General features: G+C 37.5%; 1 pseudogene; it reads left to right on the top strand.

Moving 5' to 3' along the window:
* The first annotated feature begins 7400 nt into the window (after positions 1-7400).
* On the top strand, positions 7401-7528 carry LOC116477968 (U2 spliceosomal RNA; annotated as a pseudogene).
* The last annotated feature ends 18621 nt before the right edge of the window (positions 7529-26149 follow it).

The raw sequence follows: 26149 nt of genomic DNA, 5'->3' as shown, positions 1-26149 counted from the left end.
GGCTATGAAGGCTCTCTCCACCTCTTTTCATCCAATTGTCTTTTATTCATTATATTATGACGATGATTATGATTAATTTAGAGATGAGGTCTCACTATGTTGCCCAGATTGTTCTCAAACTCCTGGGCTCAAGGAATCCTCCCACCTTTGCCTCCTGAGTAGCTGGGACTACAGGCGCATGCCAACCACACTCAACTAAAGGGTCAGACCTGAATCTTTGGGTTGAGCTAAGAGAGTTCCCTCTGTGACCCTACAGATCAGAGGGCATCAAGCCTTAGTGTAACTAAAAGCCACTTATTAAAGATGGAGACTACTGTATCAGTGGTTAAAAATGCAGGTAAAATGTGTATTTTTAACAAAGTCCTCAGGCAATTTTTAAGCAGAGTTTGAGACCTCTAATAAGGTGTACTGCAAATGACCCTCTAAAAAACAGCTGAGAAGCCCTGTGCATCTCTGTCTCTCTCTCTCTTTTTAATTTCTTTTTTTTATTTTTTGAGACAGAGTTTTGCTCTTGTCATCCTGGCTGGAGTGCAGTGGCATGATCTTGGCTCACTGCAACCTCCGCCTCCTGGATTCCATTGATTCTCCTACGTCAGCCTCCTGAGTAGCTGGGATTAGAGGCACAGGCCAGCACACCCAGCTAATTTCATATTTTCAGTAGAGATGGGTTTCACCATGTTGGCCAGCCTGGTCTTGAACTCCTGACCTTAGGTGATGCGCCCACCTCGGCCTCCCAAACTGCTGCGATTACAGGCAGAAGCCACCTTGCCCGGCCACATATCTCTCTTAATAATCTCCATATTATATTAGAATTATCTGAATATGTAGTTCTCTCTCCTACAACCAGGTCCTTTATGAGGATAGAGACCACATGCTACTCATCTTTATGCCATTAGCACCTAACTCAGAATATAACATAGACAAGGTGTCCAATAAATATTTGTTGATCAGAACTGAATTCCATAAAGGCAACTGATTACAGAGAACCTGCTACGTTACACATCCTCTGATAAGTGTTTCCATACACTTACTTGATGAATATTTACAAGAACCATCTGACAGAAATATTACTACCTTCATTTTAAGGATGAATAATTAAGGCTTAGAGAGATAAGGTTACTCAGCCAATATCACATAACTATTAATCCACTTTTATTAACTGAAAGGTTGTGCTCTTAAACATTAAATATGCTAATCTCAATAAAATTTCTAAAAGCCAACCTCATAATGTGAACTTCATATAGTATTGTAGAGAGACGCAAGTGTCTTTGAAATTGTGAACCTAAGATGTTACTACTAGTTACTTCCTACAGACTGACCCACTGACTAAAGCTGCAGCCAAAATGACTTGTCTCTGGCATAGGGAGCCCTCGGTGCTACTTACACTTGGAAATGTCATGATGTTCTCAGTTCAAGTAGCCAATTACAGAGGGCAGGTGAACATGATGTAGCATTGCACTTAGGCTGTCATTCAACACTCATCTATTTTTATTTCTCGGACATTATAGTCAGCAAAGCAAACACTGTTAAATAGAAATAGATACTGTGGTGAAGACCACTAAAATGAGAAAAAGATTAGCAAATGCTGTATTTTCTGAAATGCTGCATGTTTGAGAATGCATGGGGCCTACCTGCTTTTGTAAAATCCTTGGCCCACACTTTTCTTTCCTCAGGACATAGCTCCATTCTGCCTGGTAATAAGTGTTATTATGAAAAAAAATCTGAGGCCAACCTCATCTTTCCCCCTTTAGATGTGATGTGCTTTACCTGATATGGAGCACATTAAATTGATCATCACTGAGGTAAGAGAACCTCACTAGGATGTGGTCTGGAGCTTATCATTCTTTATTAATATTTTCAACAACCTAGAGAGCCAGTATGTAGATGCATTAACCGGTTTTTTTTTTTTTTTTTGGAATGATTCTCTATGTTTTCTGTCCATTTTTTCTGCTTTTATCCATCGGGAACATAATTTTATGAATGTTAGCTATCCTTTGTCCATTGCTTGTCTATAATGACTTTGACATCATTGTTCTGTATCATTTTGTGTGATTCTTCAAGCATATACATGTCTGTTATGATCCTGCATTGTTAATTAAACTCTTGTTGTTTCCATTTGATTTTCATCTCTATAATGGGTTATATTATTTTTTCCTTCCACATTGTTTTGTGCTCTGCTACCTGACTATCATCTGTTCTGTTGTCTTAAAATCTCTCATATTCATACTTAGAATTCTATTGTCTTCCTTGTGGCTCTTGTTTCTGTGACTATAAAATACTCTGTAAATATTTCTATTCATTTTTGTATATTTGTTTCATCTTCTTTTTGCTAATTTTTCCTCATGTTTTAATTAACTGATTGATTGAAATCTTATAAATAGGTCCTAAGCAGATTTATTTTTGATTAATATTTACTTTTGAATTCATGTTCATTTTTCGTAAGAATAGAAGACAAAGAATTAGGGTAGAGGGTCTGCAATGAGCTCTGAGTGTTTGGACTTCACTTAACTTGTCTTCTTGAATAATCTCACATTGAATGTATTATTTTCTTTATCCTCTAAATCAACGTGTGTCTCAACAAAGCTCTTTTTTTTTTCCATTTCTCCTAGAGGTGCTCCTTGGTTAGAAAGTTAGATATATAACAGAGTTTCGAAGCTCAAATACTTACAGAGATTGAGTAGAAGATATAAATGAGTGAAATGGGCTAAGTTTAAGACCAAAGGGAGTGGTAGGGTCTGTGATGAACTGCACTGTACGCTTCATCCTAAGGTGACAGCAGCTAATCAGTTTAGCTGATTGCTATTAGATTGTTGTGTGAGACCCTGGTGGCCAGAATTTCTTTTTCAACAGTCAAACAATACATTTTTTTTTTTTTTTTTTTTTTTTTTGAGAGGGAGTCTCGCTCTGTCGCCACCACGCCCAGCTAATTTTTTTTTTTTTTTTTTTTGTATTTTTAGTAGAGACGGGGTTTCACCGTGGTCTCGATTTCCTGACCTCGTGATCCGCCCGCCTCGGCCTCCCAAAGTGCTGGGATTACAAGCGTGAGCCACCGCGCCCAGCCACAATACATATTGTTTAAGTGAACCTCTATTTTTAAAATGCCATGCACGATGGAATACTATTTGGCCATAAAGAGAATGAAATCCTGTCATTTGCAGCAACATGGATGGAACTAGAGGTCATTATGTTAAGTGAAATAAGCCAGGGACAGAAAGACAAATATGCCATGTGCTCACTTATATATAGGAGCTAAAAATGTTGGTCTCATGGAGGTAGAGAACAGTGCGATAAATACCGGAGGCTGGGAAGGGTGTGGGGGTGGGAAAGGAAGATGAAGAGAGGTTGGTCAGTGGGTAAAAACATGCAGTTATATAGAAGGAATAAGTTTTAATGGTTGATAGTGATAATGTTTAATGTTTGATAGTTTAAAATTTGATAGCAATAATGTTTAATGTTTGATAGTTCAAAATTTGATAGCAATAATGTTTAATGTTTGATAGTTTAAAATTTGATAGCAATAATGTTTAATGTTTGATCATGCTCATAGTACATTGACTATAATTAGCAACATTAGTATTGTGTATTTCAAAGCAGACTTAGAAGGTTTCAAACACAGAAATGAAAAATACTCAAGGTGATGGATGTCACAAGTACCCTGACTTGATCATCACATATTCTATACATGTAACAAATACATGTACCCCATAAATATGTAAAATATCATGTATCAATACAATTTTTAAAGGTAAATCTAACGAATAGAAAAAAAATGTAGTTCAAACAAAACACATCTGCAGACTCTCATGTTTTAGCTTCTAACATAGAAAATATAAATGGCGTATTGGCTTTTGCCTTTTAAGATGCCACTTTAGACCAACCCCACCTCTGCAGATGGCCCTGCCTTAGCTCTTTTTGCTCTACCCAGAGGACCACTGGGAATACCTTTTGGGGGTGGAATCTTACTGGATTCTGATGTGACATGTGCAGGCTTGCCCCCAGCATTCTTCTCCTGCTTAACAATGCACAGTAAAGCGTATGCTTCACAATTCGTGGTTTGAGATTATGATAATTTTCTTGTATAATTGAAAATGGCATACTTTTTGTATCATCATTTTATTTTGTTTTCAGAGAGTTTAAAGAGGGCAATTAAGAAATAATGTCTTCTCACTGACGTTTGAAATGCTATTTGTGCAGAAGTCCTCCTTGTCCCAACTCCTGTTGATTGAAATTCTTTCATATCCTTGCTTTTGTAAAATTATACTCTCATGGCCAGGAAAAGCTACAAAATTTGCAGGTTCAATGCGAATGAGAATGCAAGGCCACTTGCTCAGAAATTATTATACATTGCAAGATGGTAACAGATTATTAAACCAGGCATGTCCCTCTTCTGAGCACAGGGCCTTGTGTGACTACACAGGTTGTACACTTATGAAGCTGGCTCTGCTCCTAATTCTTGCCTAATCTCTCTGATCCCTCATTTAGAAGTCTTCTCTAGCTGCTCTTTCTCCTTTTTCCCAGGGATTTCCTAACTTAATGTCCTTAACTTACTTTTCCTCTCTCTCTACATACTCTCCTTGGCAATCTCATTCAAGCTTATAGCTTGAACTCTCACCAAAACAGAAACAAACTTGTATTTATTTATTTGTAAATTTTGCCCTGTCAAAATGTAAATTCCCTGAGTGGACTAATACTATTCAAGGTCATCACACCAGCAATTATTTTGTTCTGTCTCCCGAAAAATAAACCTTCACCTGAGCCTCCTGGCTTCCCATCCTCCTCCAGTTTTGGCCAAATCAGAGAACGGTTTTCAACAGAATTATCCATATCAGGGGTAGCAATCTAAAATCTGTGGGTCAAATATGGCTCACTGCTTTTATCATTAATGTTTTATTAGAATGCAACCATACTCCCATACTCTTTCACTTAGTATTGTCTGTGTCTGCTTTTGTACTTCAATAGTGGAGTTGAGCAGTTACAACAGAGACCATATGACCACACAGCCTAAAACATTTACTCTCTGGCCTTTACCAAAAAAAAAAAAAAAAAATTCTAACACCATCCCACACCCTCGCTCTACCCCACCTTTGATCTGTACTCACTGTCTCCAAATTCAATCAACTTATCTTCCTTGAACCCACCCTGGTCAGGCGTTTCACCTTGTCACTCCACCAAAACGGACTCTCAAGGCACTAATGACATTTCTCAATATCTTTTACTAGCTCCTCCTCATTTACCCTATCACTAATGTTCCATCACCCTACCACTCAGTCTTTGACCCTCTTCTCTTTTCTATATGACTACATGACTACTCTAATGAAAACTGCAGTCCTTTGACTTAAAATATTATTTACATGTTGATAATACTCAAACTTAATTCTAATCCTCTTGTCTGAAATCCAGACTTGTATATCTTTGGTCTGTTCAATATATTCACTGGTAATTAATGAACATCTCAAGTGTATATGGTGAAAACTGAACACCTGATCTTTTCTCATCAATGCATTTCTTAGAGTTTTACCACATCTGTCAATAGCAGTTCCATCTTTCCCATTAGGCCAGACAGTTGTATTCTATAGTTTCTGGATGGAGTCTAATATAGATGTGAATTAGGTCAAGGTGGTTGAAAGTGTTGTTCAAATAATCTATGTTTGTATTGATGGTTTTCTCTAGTTCTATCAATTGCTAAAAGAGAGTGTTAAAATCTCAAACTGTGGTTGTAAAATTACTTATATGTTCCTTTTAGTTCTCTCAAATTTTGTTTCATGTATTTTGAAACTCTGTTATGAAGTGCGTATAGATTTCTGATTATTATGTCTTCTGATATATTTGACCTTTTGGTCATTACATAATCTCCCTCTTTATCTCTGATAATACTCTTTTACTTGAAATCTACTTTATCTGCTAAGAAATATAAAAAAGTTATATTCTGGTATTTTATACTTATTGTTTGCATAGTATATTTTTTCCAACCAATTATTTTGAACCTATTTGTCTCATATTTAAAGTATCTTATAGAGAGCATGTGGTTTGGTCTTGTGTCTTCACTTTTTAGTTCAGTGTAATGATTTCTACCTTTAAGTTGGAGTGCTTAGTCAGTTTACACTGAGTGTGATTATTGATACGTTTGAATTTAAATCTATCATTTCCTTTTGTTTGTGTGTTTGTCCTAGACAGAATCAGAACATGCCATCCCAAAATATGCCACTTTATTATATGTATATTTTGAGCTGAAGGCAATTGAAAGTCAGCAGATGCAGAAGGAAAATTTCTCAGAGCAGAGCTTTCCTTGTCTGACCAAAAGCAAAAATTTCTGAGAAATGAGAACTACCATAGATCCTCTCTCCAGAAGAGTTTTATGGCCCTGAAGAAGATGGAAAGAGTGTATTCATACTTGTATATACAAATACTATCAGAAACTTTCAGGGTCTCACTCTGTCGCCCATGCTGGAATGTAGTGTCACAATCATGGCTCACTGATACAAAATTTCTGGGCTTCAAGCAATCCTCCGGTCTCAGCCTATTCCCACTCCCATCACTGGGATTATAGCCATGAGCTACCCACTGAGGCAGGTAATTATCACAAACTTTTAATCTCCTAGAAGCTCACTTGTGTTTCTTAAGGAAACCCATCTGCTTTTCCCTCAGAAGCCTTTTCCTCCCCCTCCCTTTTTTCTACTGAGTTATGTATGACTTCTTTAACAATTTAATGAGATTTGTGCTGGCTTCTGTAAGCATAACATTTTTCTCCAGTTTATCTGGTTTTTGTCAGTTTAATTCATAAGTTCCAGCTACTGAATTTGGGAGGGTAGAAGAAAAGTTTTTTCTCTCTTACACTTCCTGTTTTTTTGTTCTTTCATTGTTGTTGTTGTTGTTGTTATTTTCTGGGGGTGGGAGAGGAAATTAATACAAGTTCTTTAGAATTCCATTTTAATATCTATTGTAGTTTTAGCTGTTTCCTCTTGTATTATTTTTCTAGTGGTTGCTCTAGGAAATACAATATGCAACCGTAACTTTTCAGTGTCTACCTCGAATTGAAATTGTATTATATCACCTAAAATGTAAGCAACTTGCAATCACCTGGGTTCATTTATCCTCTCTTATTTTTACGTTGCAATGTAAAAACATAATTTTTGCTTCAAACCATCATATGTACTTTAACAAAATTAGAAGAAAAAATTTGTCTTGTATGTTTACCCATATTTTCATTTTCATTCTTCTTTCTGAAAAATGCAAGTCTCTCTTGATTATCACTTCCTTTCAGCCTGAAAAGCATTTTTTTTAATAGTCAGTTAGTACAGATCTGCTAGTAACAACTTCTTTCGTTTTCTTTTATCTGAAAAAGTCTTTATTTTGCCCTTATTCTTGAAGGATATTTTGCTGGATATAGAAGTTAGGGTTGTATTGCTTCTCTGCCTTTTGGCTAAGATCAAGTGTAGAATTCAGGGTTGTCAATTTTATTATCTATCTACCTTTTAAAGATCATTATTCTCTTCTGGCTTTTAATGTTCCAGATTAAAAATCAGTGATAATTAAAATCATCTTTCTTCTATGTGAAATATATCATTTTTTTTTCTGTAGCTGCTAAGATTTGTTTAAGCTTTAGTTGTCAGAAGTTTAACTATCATGTGCCTAGTTGTTTGTTGGCTTATCTGTATGTTTTCCATTTGGAATTTGCTGAGTTTCTTGAATTTGTAGATTTATGTCCTTCACCAAAAGGAAAATCATTGAGTATTATATATGTATATGTGTTTTCTGCTATCTTATAACCCTCATCCCTTTCTAGGACTCAAGTCACGTGTATGTTAGACTTTTTAAATTGTCACATGCTCCTGAGCCTCTGTACATTTCTTAGCAATCTTTTTTTCTCTCTGGACTTCAGATGAGATCATTTTTAATAGATCTTTCTTCAAGTTCAGTAAGTCTTTCTTCTGCGATTTCCAATCTGCTGATAAGTCCATCTAGTGATTTCTTCCATTTTAGATATTCTGTTTTTCAGTTTCAGAATTTTATTTTTATTCTTTTAAAATACTTTCTATTTCTTTACTAAGATGTCCTATATTTTCATTTATTATGAGAATATTTTTCTTTACATTTTAAATATATTTATAATAGTCACTTTACAATTTTTGCCTGCTGATTCTAACATTCTGGTCATCTTGGGACTGGTTTCTACTGACTACCTTTCTCTTAAATCTGAGATGTATTTTCTTGTTTATTTTTTTCTTGTTTAATTTTATTTTTATTTTAGACGGGGTCTCACTCTGTCACCCAGGCTGGAGTGCAGTGGTGCGATCTCGGCTCACTGCAACCTCTGTCTTCCAGGTTCAAACAATTCTCTGCCTCAGCCTCCCGAGTAGCTGGGATTACAGGCACCTGGCACCACGCCAGGCTAGTTTTTGTATTTTTAGTAGAGACAGGGTTTCACCATCTGGGCCAGGCAGGTCTTGAACTCCTGACCTTGTGATCCACCCGCCTCAGCCTCCCAAAGTGCTGGGATTAAAGGCGTGAGCCACCACGCCAGGCCTTTCTTGTTTCTTTATATAGCCCATAATTTAATATGGTATCCTGGACATTAAAAAATGATGCATTAAAGAGACTCTGAATTCTCTTGTTTTCCCTTAGAGAATATCAATATGTTGTTGTAACAGATAGTTAACTTGGCTGAACTAAAGCTCCAAATTCTAATATCGAATTTAGTTCTTTTAGCTTTAGGTGCACTGCTTGGAATCTGCTCTGCACATGCATTCTTCAGTGTCACCCAGAAATGTAAGCAGCGTTTCTATACAGAATTTGTAGCTCCCTTTATGTGACTCTCCTTTTTTGGGATTACCCCCACTCACTTTACAATTGCCAAGGACCCCCAAATCTGTCCTGAAGTTAATTAAGCCTATGAGGTTATATAGCCACTGTCTAGGTTTTAGCGACCCTTATTTGTTACAGATTGGGATCTGCTCTCAGATTAAAAGCTCCAAAGACAGGAAACTCACTCAGTTCCCTTCCCTTCTTTCAAGTGTCAGCCTCCCGTCCCGAGTGTCTGCCTGCGATTATTTCTTTCCCATTATGTTCAGGAAATTGCTTATTATATTTATACTTGTTATTTTCCTGAAAGTTGGTATTTGTGAGGCAGAACCTACCAGGCCAAGCATGTTGGAACTTTCTGTGACCTATCACTAGAATCTCACTTCTTCCCACCACTTGCACCCTTACCCAAGACGCCATCATCTTTCACTTGAATTATTATCATATTCCTAAGTGGTGCACGGTTTCTGTTCTTTTCCTCCTATAGGCTTTTTTTTTTTAATCACAGAAGTCAGAGTAACCCCATTTGAGTCATGTCAGCTCATAATCTTGCAATGTTTTCCTATCTCCCTGAGAGTGAGAGCCAACACCTATAACCTGGTCACGAAGCCCCACACAATCTGGCACCCAGTAGTAGCTGTGATCTCTTCTCCTGCCACTGCCCCCATGCTCAGTTCACTCCAGGCAGTCACAATGACCACATCACTCTTCCTCAAACACCTCGACTCACTGCCCCCTTGGAGACTGTGTGCTTGTTCTTCCTGGCTCATGAAATATTTGTTCCCGAGATATTTGCTTGACTCACATCTCCTTCAAATATTTGACTCACATAACTTTCCCATTGAATTCTCTGATCATCCTATTTTAATCCTATCTCTTTAGTTTCATACTCCCCACTCTCTTTGCCTAATTTTCATCATCATCATATGTCCTATTTATTTGTTGATATTTTATCTCTGCCAGTACAATATAAGTTTCATGAGAGCATATTTCTTTGTCTGTTGATTCATTAAGTCATGCCAAGTGCCTAAAACAGTTTTAGGTGTAGAGAAGGCATTTGTAGACTGTTTTGAGCATATTACGTAAGTGGAAGAGCTGAATCTTAATTACCCTGGCATGGGCTTCAGCATCTAGAAAAATTCCTAGCACATAATTTTCAATTTAAAAATATCCTTGAATTTGTAAGTGAATAAATCAATAAATGGGTAGGCCAATAATCCTTTCTGGGCCACAAATTCTTCATTTTTTTCTAAGTATCTTGTATTTATGCATAATATTTAAACTTTCCTTCTAGATAACCTTAGTGCACTCGTTTAAAGAATAATTTCCTTATTACAGTTGCAATTATCTGAAAAAAAGCATATGTACAAGTGAGTAAATAGGCAGCTGCCTTATCATAGTAATAGATTGTGAACTTCATATATTCTGCCATTAACCAATGTCCTTTGAGTCTCAATAATTTGTTGATGATCTTAAGTGTGCCTTATTTTGAGTGAAATCTAGTAGATATTAAATTGACTAAAATTCTAGAAGACTCTACTTAAGTGATGTGTTAACAACCATTGTTCAATAAAAGCAAGGGTCTCTACTTATGTGTGGTGAAAGGAACCCGAGTTTGGGGGCCAGATGGATTTAGTTAGAATCCTGGTCTGCCCAGCCCAAGACAAGGGGCGTGACCTTGGGCTCCCTCCTGAGCATGTGTCTCATCTGTAAAATGAGGGTGATACACTACCTACCTATTACATTTATTGAAAGAACTGCATAAAATAATGTACATAACATGCCTGATATACAACTGATTTTCAAAAATTTTCTTTCATTTTACTTATCTCCACTCCATTTTATTGTTTCTCTTATTTGTTTGTTTGTTTCATTTCTGCTCTTGGGCATTTAAGCTCTTTTTGTCATTAGCATTAAACACTAAATCTACAAATTTATCAAGCTAAGAAAAATCGTCCTCAGAGAGATTAAAGGAAGCCTGAATTGCAAAGTCATTACTAGTGATTTCAGCAGATTCCTGGAGGAGCCCAACTTTCAGTAGTCTTAGGGGTGCCAAAAAAATATGTTTGCAAGTCATTTGTTTTGACCAAATAACCTACTGATGCTACTAAAAGTTCATCAGCTTTTTTTTAAGAAACATAAAAAGAAGCATTATTATTTTGTAGCCAGCTTCTTTAAGGGAAAAACAGATCAAGTAGTGTATCAAGCTTTCTCTAAGAACTGGCTTTGCCCCAAGGAGACGGGTTTCTAGGTAGCTAGACTCTAAATATTTGCTGAATAAATGAAAGAATAAATACATGTTTGAATTATTTAATTAATATAGTTGCTGAGGCCAATGAGCGTCTCTGTGGTTTTGGTCTTTCAACAGCCACTTAGCAGAAAAAGGACAGATATAGAGACAGCCTGTTGAGCTGTGCAGGGTGTGACTGGTCTTCTAAACTTGGCACTCAAACTGGAAGGCTATGTCACTGTTTTGCTACCTGTTGCCATAGTAATCATATGTATGGCCATGATACCTGAAGACTAATGTCAAAATTTCCCCCCAGTTTTCTGATTGAGTTTTTCACCCTTAATCTCAAAAATGTTACTCTCCTCTTTTATTCTTATCGTGCTGACATATATTTGCTTTTATATTTTTCTCAAAAGCAGGTCTGCAGTAGTTAATGAGATAGTAGTATACATGAAAAGGAGGAATCCTAGAAGTAATTTCCTTTATGAAAATTATGTGTTTCATGTCCCCTTCTTTGTGCTTAACACAATACTTCTTGGTTTAAGAATATCTCTTTCAAATGTTAAGCCAAGTTTCATGAGGATTCTTTCATTGAACTCTATTTAGTGTTGACTTAAGATAAGGAATTGAAACTTCATTCCTTAAGACTTGATGTCTTCCTCTTAAGTACATTTCAATTCACATGACTTCAGAGACTGCCCTTAATAGGACTAACACGAAAGTAAATTCATGAAGTCTGTAATATTATTTACTATAATTCAAATTCCCTTATACTGTACTTCTTCTAAATGATGCAGTTACCAAAGACCCAATAGGACTTGCAGGCCTACTATCAAGACATTTTCAACAGTGACTCCAAGAAAAGAGCAGTCATGATAATCTGACATTTTTTTTTCTCACTTCATGGCATTTATTTTCAATCTTTATCACATATGCCTGTTTCCTCATTTACAAATTATTAGAAACAATAGTACCCATTATGAATTGTTACTAGGAAGCAAACAAGCTAATATATGCAAGATGATTAGAAATGTTAGCCATTACTATTCTGTTTATCTTTATTAAGCCAGATGATGTTTTCCATTTTTAATATATTTTCTTATTTCATGGAGAAAAAAGTTCAGTGTCGTTTCTGCCCCAAAACCCTCAATCCCAATTCATGACTACATTACTTCCTCTAAACTTTATTGGTAGAAGTTAGCTGCTTGTCAAAGTTTCAAACAAACAAGCTTAGGAAGGAAGAGAAAAATCTAAGCGGAAGAATTAAAGTAACATAACAAGGATCTACATTTATTAATATTGTATTATAAGCTCTCAGCATACAGGGATTGTATCATCCATATATTTATTATTCACAGCATGTGCAGCATTGTCTTGTGTATGATTAGTGTGTAAAAAATCTGAGTGAAAACAGAATGACTGAATAAAGGACATAATAAATGAATGACAGTTGCCAAATGCCCTTAAAGCCTTGCAAAATGTTTGTTCAAAGAAGAGTTAGAAATATAGTAAACAAGACTTGGCAACTATCCATAAATTGAATTTGTGCAGGTTTTCCTTTCTTCCAGAAGTTATCATACTAATCAGAAACTGTTATTCATATATCAGAGTCATCAAAATAAAGTCATCGAAGAAAGGAAGATAGAATAGATAGAGAAACTTTTCCGGTAAATTCTATGACAAATTATGATTGGAGTCTTACAAGTCTTTTAAAATTCTAAACTTCAGAACTTTTGAAATATAACAATCATTTTATTGAAAAATAAAAGAAGGGCTAACAGTGTGCTTTAGATAAAGTTTTTCACATAATCATACTTATCCACTAACAGTTTCATCTTCATACTTGTGCAATACAGAAGGAAACAGAGATACTTGGAAGTGCTCAGCCCAGGGAACAAGCTACAGGATGAAATGGCCCACCCTAGGAACCATCTCCTTTACCCAGTGATACACAATGGAAAATAAACCTGTCAAAAAAAAAAAATGGGGCCGGGCGCAGTGGCTCACGCTTGTAATCCCAGCACTTTGGGAGGCCGAGGCAGGTGGATCACGAGGTCAGGAGATCGAGACCACGGTGAAACCCTGTCTCTACTAAAAATATAAAAAAATTAGCCGGGCGTGGTGGCGGGCGCCTGTAGTCCCAGCTACTCGGAGAGGCTGAGGCGGGAGAATGGCGTGAGCCCGGGAGGCGGAGCTTGCAGTGAGCCAAGATTGCGCCACTGCACTCCAGCCTCGGCGACAGAGCGAGACTCCGTCTCAAAAAAAAAAAAAAAAAAAAAAATTGGAACATAACAGGTGTTTGGTTGATTCTAGAATAAAATGCAAATTTTGAACAACTAAGATTAAACTTTAGAAATTCAAGGTCTTTCCTACTTTCAATTTCTACCAAGGTTCCCTAAACTTCTCTCCTACAGACCCCCCAACCCCCAGCTCCCTAAACAGACATCTGCACATCTCTCTAAGCACTGCTCAGAAGCAGCATTTCTCAAACTTTCTCTGATCAGGATTCACTGAGCTGAAAGGAAAACAAAAGAAAATATGGTCTACTTCACTGATTCTAGCATTGAAGAAAGCTTTGTGATGGTAACAATTGGGGAGGAACAAACAATTATAATAGCAACATTTCAGCAATTATGCAGGAACAAAGCCATCAGGAAAAGTGTAACCTAGGAATAATTCTATACATAAATTAAATAATGCAAAAATAGGAGCAACTGAAAACCATAGCTAGCTTAAAACAATCCTAAAATTATAACAAGGTTAGAGAATCTTCTCTGAAAATTTGGGCAACCCCAGCAATCTAAGTGTGCGTTAGAAGTTCTTGCTAAGCATTGCTTGACAGTGGGATTTCTTAGCAGAATATTAAATTAGGATCCTCAAATTTTAGAAGGGTAATTATTTTAATTTGTGAATATCAAAATTTTAAATTATTAATAATGTACTTGGAAGATTACTCACAGCTAGGTAATATTTATTTGAATATAAATATAAGCATATATTGAATTCCCAAACTTTTTCCACTCCTAAAAAACTGAGAAACAGACTTTCTGAACTGCTCTTGGGCTTCAGACTATGCTGAGATGAAACCACAGCCGTAGTTCAGGGGCTTAGTCACAGATTATATGCATTTTGGTGTCACCTACTGGCATGATGTGACATGACATGACAGAAGTTTATGAGCCAAAGCACTTAAAATAGTAATGGTGCATTGTTCTGTGTCAAACACTGTGTCGGGCACAAAAGGTACAGTGGTAAGCAAAATAAACTACTACTTCCACTATCAGGGGAGGCAGATATTAATAAAATAATCACAAAAGTAGAGGCAAGACGGAATGGTCCTAATCTTGGGCATCAGAGAGTGCTGAGGCTGAAGGCAGGGTCTAAGTTCTCTAGGCAAACAGAGGAAATAGGGAGATGAAGGGGAGCAGACCGGGTAGGGGACTGGACAGGAGGGAGCCTGGCGTGTTTGAAGAAGTGAGGGAAGCCATGGTGGCTGGAACCCAGAAAGCTGAAGGGAAAGGAGGGTAGGAGTGGTGAAACATGAAGCTGAAGAGATAATAATAGTAGTTGTAGTAATAAGATGCTCTTTCGTGGATAATTCTCTATCATGGCTTCACAGAGCTCCAACCTGTTAATGTTCAATTTAATTGTATTGAAGAGCTACAAAAGACCACATTCTATAGCTGCAATGTTCTCATCTTCAAGGTCATTGGAAAATGTTGTTATCAAAATTAAGGGTGTAGTTCAATAAACTGACAAACTCAAGATTCAAAATTGTTTTTAACAACCAGGAGTTGGGGGTTAAAACAAACCGGTTGAAAGTCAAAAAAAATAAAGTTCTTCATGTACGGTGAAAACAAAAGTATGCAAAATATGGTAGCAATCTGGCTTATAAAAAAGACATGGAAATGTTAGTTGGCCTCAGGTTCAATATATGTCAAAAGTGTGAAAAGACACGGAATATTAATTTATGATTTTTTTTTTTTTGGAAACGGAGTCTCGCTCTGTCGCCCAGGCTGGAGTGCAATGTCGCAATCTCGGCTCACTGCAAGCTCCACCTCCCAGGTTCACGCCGTTCTCCTGCCTCAGCCTCTCCAAGTAGCTGGGACTACAGGCGCTCGCCACCACGCCCGGCTAACTTTTTGTATTTTTTTTAGTAGAGACGGGGTTTCACCATGGTCTCAATCTCCTGACCTCGTGATCCACCCGCCTCGGCCTCCCAAAGTGCTGGGATTACAGGCGTGAGCCACCATGCCTGGCCTAATTTATGATTTTTTTAAGTATCTTTTCTGGATCAACAGAGGTAAGAGTCAAGAGGAGTCTTTGCAGTTCTCTGTGCTACATTTTAAGGATTTTGACAAACTAGAAAAAAATGACCTGTGTAATGAAGAGTTTAAATGCATGCCAAATGAGAGTCTTAGCTTGAGGGTAAAGGGCCTATGGAAGACGTGGTAAGTTTTTCAAATATTGGAAAACTTGTGATGTAAAAGGAGTGAATTCCTCCAGTGTAAAGAACAGAACAAAGGCAAATGGATAGACACTACCAAGGGTGGAACTTACAATGAAAGCTTCTGGAAAACAATAAGCTTATACAAATATATACTGTTTTAACAATGATGAGGCACCAGTGGTTGTTATTTCTGAGGCCAGCATCCTATACAGTGTAAAAGCCCAAAGATGAATGGAGAAACACGACTCCTATTTTCTGTTCTACCTGACGGCACAAGGTGCCAATGATGCATTATTCATCAATGACCACTGGCTTCAAAACGAAATAGACAATAATGCAGAAAAAAACAGAAGACAACCTAACTGAATAAACTGAAGACAGTAGAAGATAAGCAGTAAAAGACAGAGAAGAGAATGGCAAAGGAAAAAAGGAATGTTTTATTTTCTCATTTTACTCTCTCCTGTGCTTTTTTAACCTACATTCTTGTTTTTATTTTTCAACTATCATCTTCAGCTTCTTCAAGAATGGTTACAGTCTTGCTTAGTGAATTCCAGGACTCGTGGGATTTTAAGGAGATAACTTGAGAACCACAAAAACCACAAAGTTTATGTAGCAATAAACATCCTAACATACTGAACAAAGTGAGAACAAAATGAAGTCAAAGTACATTTTAAATATACTGATGGAAAATTAATTTACAATGAGTCACTAAAGGGAACTGGGGACACATCCTGTCAAGATGACCTCATTGAATCCACACTTCTCTCTCCTATACAAAGGCCCTTGGTTCTTTCCTAACCACAACAAAATTACAGTATAATATTTTAAAATATGTGAATGCCTGGTGGGCCAGACCTAATTTTGAGCTTCCAGTATTTCCTCTTCTCTTCTTTTCTTAGAAACTACCTTAGAAAAAAGTATTTCTAAGCAAGCAAATCCTGCATTTGTCAGTGTGAGCTAAAGTTACCTATTCTGTTGAATGGAAGGATTGTGGCCTTGGTTTGCTAATTTAAACACAGTTGAATATAATGAGCAGATAAAGACGAGGAGCTGCAACTGGTGATAAGAAGGAACGGGATTGTTGTGTCGTAGGCATAAATGTATCTTAGCTATTTTTAAAAGATAGAAATAATTGTTGGCTCCTGAGAAGAAGCCGATGGTTAGTTGGTCAGTGGATTACTTCCGGATGAACATTAGATGGCATACCAAATGCTGGGTTAAGTCCAAAACCGTTTACCTCAGATCAGTATGATGGCTTGGAGGAAAGGAAGAGGCAGTCACATCTTATGATTTTCACGTGGAAATATCATTTCTGATATTACTTTGAGTTTGGAAAATGAAAGAAGACTATGTGAAATATTAAGCTTTCCAAATTATATATTCTTTGGCCATGTGAAAAAGCAAGCATCATTCTTCATGGCCTCAGCCTGTATTAGCTGTGACTTGCATAAAATGGCTAAGCTTCTCTACACAGTCCTGATGACCTGTTGAGGTTGTTCTGCAAAGAGAAAATACAGTGACTGTTTCACAGGCAGAAGAACTGGTCTAACGCAATTTAACTTGTAGAGTATGGAGAATACATTCTAACAATTATAAAATGACTGGCAATAGCATTATTGTGTAATGTACTTTCACATTTGTGGTGATGTTCCCCATCACTTACTTGCGATTTCTACACCTGTTAACATGTGTTGAAACATCTTCTCAGTACACGTTTTACTTTTTTCTATAGACTGTAAAGGAAACAAAAATTAGATGCTTCCCTAAGCTTGGAAACAACATTGTTCTCTAAGAGCAAATGTAGAATCAAGATGTCATAAGGCAGAAAAGTACATAAATATCCTAAAGAAACAAATGGTTCCCAGGTTGTCAAAAGCTGATTGTAACTTGACAGTATATATTAACATAACAACAACAACAACAAAAGAACATGACTATCAGAGGGAGGAAATCATTGTATCAGTCAAGGATCAGTACTGGAAATTGAAACTGCTACCAAAACTCTTTCATTCAAGGACATGCCACTAGAGCTATGATGAAGGAGTCAAAAAGCTGCCACTACTGCACATAGATCTCAAAGCAGGAGACTGGATGCTGGAACTCTGTTACTAGCAGAAAACAGCAAAAAGCATCAGAAAACAAAAATGGCCTCAGCCTCCTATGTCTCCCAAATGTTGCACAAATGAACACACTGGAAGAATCTACTTCACCTCCAGAACCCTGGTTATACAGAACGGGAACTGTAATTCTTACCTTTCCAAACTCTGTAGGGCAGAAATGTCCATGAGAAGGAGGTAAGAATGGATGCTCAGAGCTAGTCTACCCTATCTGTAAAAGCCACCAAGTGCCCTCCAAGGAACTAGTGTTGCTTACCTTCTGATTTAGAGATGGGTGCTTTGTACAATTTTTAAAAAAACATTTATATCAAAGAACAAACTCTCTCTAATTGGATTTCATGTTCACCTGGCAACCTTCTGATTATAAATTTATTTCCTGGGTACCTTGCCTACTGGGAGAGAATATAGTAGGCAAAGGATCCTAGTCTTTTGGGGATTATATTTCACATTTTAATTGCTGCCTTTTTTCAATGTTGAGATGCTGATTATGGTATGCAACCATGTATTTTTTTTTTTTTTCTCGAGACAGAGTCTTGCTTCTGTCACCCAGGTTGGAGTGCAATGGTGCAATCTCGGCTCACTGCAACCTCCATCTCCTGGGTTCAAGCGATTCTCCTCCCTCAGCCTCTCGAGTAGCTGGAATTACAGGTGCGTGCCACCACACCCCACTAATATTTTGTATTTTTACTGCAGACAGGTTTTCACCATCTTGCCCAGGCTGGTCTCGAACTCCTGACCTCAGGTGATCCACCCACCTCGGCCTCCCAAAGTGCTGAGATTACAGGTGTGAGCCACTGCACCAAATCCATGTATTTTAAAAGAACCTTAAAGAAAAAGAAGCACCACTACATTAAATGAATTCCTCCATTGTAAGAAGCGTCTTCATTTTAATAATGTTGAAATGCTTAAAAAATTACAATTCAGTATTATTAAGAAATACAATAAAATTTACATCCTGATTTTATAATTTTTTTTAAGGTTAACTAAATCTATTCTAAGAACCAGATCCATTTCCATTATGTTTATGTATCCTGATTCCTAAGGCAATACAGCCAAAGGCCAGGCCCTAGACTGTGGTACTTTGACCAGGAGAGTAGTATCCTGTTCAGACCCCTTGTGGTGACCAGCACACTTTGAGATTACATCTCTCTCTGGCCTTTTGTTCATATTGCCTGTCCATGCAGAGTTATAACAGTTTTTAGTCAATGTCCACTTATGCAGTGAAGTTTAGTAAGGCAAAAGGCAGGTCCTTCCTACCTTACATAAACAGAAATAACACAGACTCAGAGGCAGTAGTTTCTATGCCTATGATGCAACATTATTCTTATCTTTGTTACTCTACTGTTTCACATGTACCTGGGAGTAATGATTATCACGGGTACATGAGATACCATTAAAAAGAAAAACTGATCAAACGAGGATAGATATCAACCAGCACCATCTGTAGTTATTTACCAAAAAGCCAGGAGCTGCAAGTTTGAAAGGTCATTTAAAAATACAATGTCAAGCAAGTATAATAGCTCATACCCAGGCTTAATTACCTAGGAAATATGACAAGTGGCTTCGAAGATATTATATGTGCATGTTTACATATTATCTTATTTAAATACATGGGAAGCTATGGGTTCAAATCTCAGTATTGCCACTTCTTATTCATATGGCTTTTGGAAAGTTATTAATGTAACTAAATCTGTTTCTTCACTATAAAATGGAGACAGTAATATCTACCTTATAGGGTCATTTTAATTATGAAAATGAAGTAATATAGGTAGAATGCTTAATACAGGGTTTGGCAATAAGATATACTTAATATCGAGGAGTTATTATAATTATTAATAAGCACATAATTGTTTGGGAAGGAAGCTGACACATAGCACAATATGAATCAAAGATGAAATGTCATTCAGTGGAAGAGAACATGTAACTGTGGACTTGAGTAGAGTCTATTCTGTCTGTGGCTGAGTTTAATAAAGAGCTATTTCATGTGGCAGGCAGGAGATCCTCTGTATATGGGCAGCAGGAGGATTTCCAAGCATGCAGGAAAGATGGGAAGCTGCAAATAATTTTTGTTAGGGACCTTAAAGTGAGCTACCTCTCACACTGTAAATAATTACAACATCTTCCATAAACCAGCTTTCAGAAGACCACTGTTGTGCTGGTCCTATTTAAACCTCTCTGGAAGAAATCAGGGAATTTCCACTGGCATTTTTATTTGGTTTATAGTCTCAAATTGGGTTTAGGTGCAAATACCACTTACCTTGAAGAATTTATACCAGTCTTACTTAACTATTTTATATGATTTTTCCTCCAATCCTGAACCTAATTGAAGGAGCAGCATTCTTACAGGTATTATTTCTCAAAGAGAAATTCATAATAGAGTACGCAAATCCCTGAAAATGACCAGATAAGAGAAGATGCAGACAAAAACACAGACACGACTGAATAAAAACTGCAAAACAACCAGGGTCAGGAATTAATAGAGACTTCAATAAAAGAGAGAACAAATCCCTCAAGTTCATCTGTTCATCCCCAGCCTCCTGTGGTGAGCTGCTTGAGTTCAGTGCTTTGGCTAGTTTTATATGGAAGAAAGTGCTGGGCTGGCTTTGAGCAAAAGGGAAGTCATCTCTTCTCTTATGAGTCACATATAGGACGTGTCTTTATGGCCTGCAAAACTGTGAAGACACTTCCATATCGCTTCTTCCCTGTTTCATGCCTGGCCACAGCTATTGGTCTCATTGCAATGATTTCTAACTCTACATTTTTAAGTTTGATGCTCAATTGAGCGGTAGTTTTATGTGCCTAGCTCCTGCAAAACTCTCTAACTGCCAAGTTCTCTCAGCATGTCAACCCAACAAGAGCAACAAAACCAAACCAATATCACTAGTCTTCCCCTACCAAGAATATTTTTTTATTATTTTACTCTCCTAATTTTACAATTTCTGTCCTAAGCCCCTTCATTCCTTCAAGCACACAGGCTGGCACATTTCCAAACATCTTTGACTTTTCTGGTTGTTGCCACCCACAAGTATTCACGATGTCTTTCCCTTCAATGTCTGCGAAATCCACCCTTATCTTTTTCCATTGATAATACTCAAGCTTTAACTCGCATAACTTCTTATAGCTCTGTAAGGCTTTTGTAATGAGCTCATAACTGGTTTCCTATCCTCTTATGTCTTCTGAATCCAATTCATTCTCACTCCACTGTCAAATCAATCTTTACATTATATAAACCCTGGTTATGTTTAAAATGTTTACATGCTTCTCACTACTGGTTAATAAACTAGAAACATCCTAGCAGTCAACACCCTCCATTATATGTTCCCTTACCTTCCTAGACATTTATCTTCTATTATTCCTGTATGTCTATATAAATTTCATCCAAATATAACGACAAATACCCATCATCTTCTTTGCCCCTTGGGTGGGCTCCCTCTGCAAGGGGTGTTTTATACTGGCTCGTAGAATTTTGCCAATGGTTTAAACTCTGGTCTCCCACAATGGTAGCTACTTTGGTGATGAATTTTTTATTAGTGGCTTTCTTTCCTTGCCCCATTCTTCTGCTGGCATTGCCTTTACCTTGTATAGTAGACTGATTGTATCAATAATCTTAAATCTTTACCCATCCCCATATTAATATACTTTGCTGTGTGACCCCACTAAAGTGGCAAAATATATTTACTCACCTTCTGAGTCTAGAATGAACTTACATAGGATGCTCTTCATAGGCCTCTAACGACTATATGAAGCATAATTGACCAAAGCCTTCTGCTCCTAGCTGCTGTCTAAAATTCATCACTGCATCCATACTGAGACCATGCTTCCTACAGACCACCACAGCCTATGACTGTCCATTCTTGGGAGACACAGGATTCCTCTGACAGCCAAATTTGGCTCGAGGACTCCTCAATGGCCTTGCCAAGCATTGTTAGATTGCAGGACAGTCAGGGATGCTTCCAAACAACCTTCCTTCCCTCTCTCATTCAGTCAGAGCCAGACCTGCATCGTGGTCTCATGGCTATCCCAGTCTTTCCAGGATCCCTTCCAATAATCTCTCACAGCCGTTTTCCGTAGCCAAATCCTAATATGTTTTTTTCTAATCTTGGCAGTCTTGGCATCTGCTTCTTGGACTTTGTGACTTTTCTGGGGTGATAGCAGACACGACAAAATCAGAGACTTTAAGACATACTTGTATATTTCTGCTTACTCTTGCCCTCTGTCATCTTCATGAGAGAGACATGCGCTGTTCCTGAGGAGGATGAGAAACACATGGAACAAAGCAAAGGCACCCCAGTCACTGCATCTGAGGCCTTCCCAGATCAACTCCTGAGGTCAAGTAATCTGCCCACCTTGGCTTCCCAAAGTGTTGGGATTCTGGGCCCACAGCATCTGGCCCATTATATATACATCTTTAGATGAGGACAGATACAGATGCCTGTCAACTTGTTGTCTCCAGTCCCTAGCTCAATGCCTGGCACATAGTAAACACTTTACACATGTTTGAATATGTGAATCAATGTTATAATAACTACTTCCTAGATCTAACAAAGTTTTCAGGAAAAGAGTTTTCTCATTTAAAAAAACTGTTAATTTTGCTATAATTACCAGTCCATGTTATTGTAGTAATTCTGACTGGGCCACTTCTAAACAGAATAGCTTTATCTCTCTGTGATTCAATTTCCTCTTCTAAAAATTGTGGATAATAATAACACCAACTTGTAGAGTTGTTACTGGATAAATTGCAATTAACATATGTCAACTGTTTTGAACAGTGCCTGGCATTTGTTAAGTGTTTTATTAATGTTATCTAGGAGAAGCCGTAATAATAGTGATAGTAAAGCAATAGTAAGCAGTAAGAAAATCAATTTATATCATCCAAGGATATATCATAAAGCCCCATTAAAATGTGGGTTTTACAGGACAATAGCAGCACTTCACTAAAACTTTCCCATGTTTAAGTGAAAAATAGGTCTTAATTATTAATCTATAATCCACACTAGAAAGCATTTTACTGGTACATGTTTCCAGCAATATAGTCAAATAAATGACTAAAACTATTAATAGATTTGTATTTCTTGAAAATGATAAAATATTGAGATTATTTTAAATTTCTAAGTTGCAATGCATTTTACATCTTCCAGTTTTTTCTAAAATGTTTGGATATACTTACTCTCTTCCTAAGTTCTGAGGCACTCACCAAGGGGAGTTGACTCTCAGGCATTGGCACATTTGCCCATTTGTCTTCTGCTCAGGAGCACCTAACCTCTCTGTGCCTGGGTGGGTGGTTTCCTGTCTGTGCTTGGTTTGAACCTGTTCCAGGGCTTGTGGTTTTTGGCTAGGCTTGTACTTTGTGTTATCATCCTACTGCATATTAAACGATGGTGTTGATTTTGCAATTGGGCGTATGACTCCTGCATTTCTCAGAGGAACTTATGAGAATCTTTCATGTTCTGGTTTGTATGTTCTTTTCTCTTTTCACTCTCATACCCAGCAGGCTTCATCAAGCCCAATCTTTGAGCTGAGACATCTTTTTTTTTTTTCATTTCAAGATGAGAAACACATTTTGAGTAGCAGAGTCACAGAATTATTAGATAGAAAATTCGATTAAGCTAAAGTAACTAGGAAATGATGTGAAAGAAAAAATGTTGCTTTTCTTACCAAACTAAAGAGCAAGGCAGTAACTGGAGAACGTAGATTTGTTGTGTGACTTAAATAGAAGCAAAACAGGCATTTACGAATGAATGCGAAATTCTTAGAGCAGGATGGAGGAGACGCTTTTTGTCCTGCTGCCTCTTTGCCCATTGAAAAGGATGGTCTCTCTCACCAATATTATGGGCATGTTTCTCCAGTTTATAATTCTATACTCTATTAAAATACCTCGGGGAAAAGATAATCTTTTAGAGTATTTTACATCATTTACACCTTAACATCAATGTCTACATTAATCAATTTCTGTCTCCCCTTTACCTCCCACTTCTTCCTCTCTCTTCCCTTCCTCTCTTTCTGTCTCTTTATCTTGAGAGCCAGAACAAAATGCCATTTGATGAAGAAATGTCTAAAATCTTTGTCTAAAATCTTGAAAATCCAATTCATTCAGTCAGCATGAATATGTTACAAACTTATTTCAATCAGGTACTATACTAGACGCTGGAGGTACAGATTCAAACAAGACAGACACTCCTGAAAATTCCAGTGAGTTGTCTGAGGAGAGAACCAGACATGTAATGAAATGGTTTTTATCCTTAGCACTAAAAATTCCTCAGGTTAAATTTTTGTACTCCCTTAAATATGGATTGGGTTTTCCTTCAAGTTTCTTAGCCTTGTGTATGAAGCAACATTGCTGGAACTTCACCCATAGTCTGCCATGGTGGCCTCATCTAGGTATGGACTCTGACTTCATGACTCCATTTCAAAATCATGAAACAATACAGAGCCTTTATTCTCCTCCCTTTTCTCCATTTGTCAGAGGAAACCTCAGAACCATGTAATCTTATTTAGCAAGTAAGCAGGCACTGATGCTATTGATGGGGCTACGTAGATAAGACAGGAAGTGGGTGACCCAGAGTGAGGCACTCTAAATAGGAGCACCGTAGCTCTCAGTCAGATATTTCCAGTCCCATGTCTTGTCCATCTGTGGACTTCTGCATACTTCTCTATTATGTGGATGACTATTATGATGAAGATTCTGAATTCTCTCATGAAGGACTTAAAGAGTCTCATGGGAGGCCAAGTGAGTGTCTATAGTAGGTCCAGTTGGTTAGCTGTAAGTGTTATTTATCTGACCATCCTACATGTGAAAATTTCTTACTATAATAAACACAAGCATTTTTGCTTAAAAAAGGAGTTGACCCCCCGAATGTCTCAAATTGCCTTGCAGTCATGCTGGGCTCAGAGAATACCTACCTAGTTGATTTTACAAAGATAATCTCTGTAATATTAAAGACAGAATCACCACTTTTCCCCCAGTTTGACAGTACTTAGGTCAGTAGGGTTGACAAAACAACACTTTGATACATGTGGTTTAGGTAAAAATCCCGTGTTTGTATGGCAAATTGTTGTTTATAGAGCCTTCACCACAAACCTGTATTTTGGCAATATCTCTAGTTTACTGATATAAAGAATGAAGCTCAGGGAAATTATATAATATATACACTTACTTCATGGTTAAAGTGACCATGGGCTAGGAATACCTGAGCAGTAAAACTCTCAGGTGAAAAAAATTGCAGAAATCCTTTATATCAGGGCAAGTATGGTTTATGTTTAAGAAAACCTAAGATATAAAAATCTAAACTCAAGATAAATACATTGGCTGAATGACTGCTCACTTTATAAAAAAGAATATTTGTTTTGCATAAAGTACCATATGCAATTTCTTTAAATAATAAGTATCTGCATGTTAAGTATGCTTTTATGATTTTACTACTCCAATTTTTTGTTGTTGTTGTTTTGAAATGGAGTTTTGCTTTTGTTGCCAAAGCTGGAGTGCAGTGGCATGATCTCAGCTTGACTCACTGCAACCTCTGCCTCCTGGGTTCAAGCGATTCTCCTATCTCAGCCTCCCACATAGCTAGGATTACAGGTGTGCACTACCACTCCCGGCTAATTTTTTTGTATTTTTAGTAGAAACCGGGTTTCACCATGTTAGCCAGGCTGGTCTCAAACTCCTGACCTCAGATAATCCACCTGCCTCAGCCTCCCAAAGTGCTGAGATTACAGGCATGAGCCACTGCACCTTGCCACTACTCCAAATTTTATTTAGCCACAATGGCATTGAAAAAATCCTACTGGGTAAAGTGAGTCACAATCATTCTCAAAAGAGGTAGGACATGTATGAGATTCACCACCTGGAAGGTCACTTAGTGAAATAGAGTTTCTAAGGTTATAATGTGCAGTTTCCAACATGTATAACATAAAACCCTAAAACTAAAAGCTACACTGAGATAATTGATAAATAAAACTGCCTACTAGTGCAGGACTTATAAAATGCTCCACAAGGATGGAAATGTCCAAGAAGGCAAAATGTTACTAATCCAGAAGTTGATATTTTAAACAAGTTTATCTTAAAGGAATAAGATAAATTAAAGTAGCATAATTATCCAGGTGAGTGACTGTTCTTAATTTGGTAAGGGAGGAGTTGAAGTCGGGGTGAACTCCTAACCCTAGGTACCAAAGCCTATGACTCACAAATCTCCAATATACTCACCTGTCATCTCTGGGTCCGTGGTAGAAGCCTGAGGAGAGGGTGAGGTCACAGGGTGGATTTTGTAAGTTTATCCTCCTATATCTCCAAGAAGGCCTCAGCTAATGTTAGTTCACTAACCCTTATGAGCCTTGGCAAATCACTAAGACTAAATATGTAGTTTGGTCCTGAAGACCTATGAACTCATCAAAAACCACTGTCTGGATGATAATCCCTGTCCTCCTTTGATGCACAGCTTTCATCTGTATATGCTGTTCCACTCTCCATAGCACAATCCAGGGAGAACTGTAACATGGGCCAGCTCCCCTCCCAGCTTGATTGCTACTAGCTTCATGAGAGCTTTCTCCCCTGATTTT

The sequence above is a fragment of the Hylobates moloch genome, unplaced genomic scaffold (genome assembly GCF_009828535.3).
Source record: "Hylobates moloch isolate HMO894 unplaced genomic scaffold, HMol_V3 SCAFFOLD_2, whole genome shotgun sequence".
NCBI lineage: Eukaryota > Metazoa > Chordata > Mammalia > Primates > Hylobatidae > Hylobates > Hylobates moloch.
The sequence above is the reverse complement of the archived record's forward strand: the minus strand, read 5'-3'. Positions and strand labels throughout refer to the sequence as shown.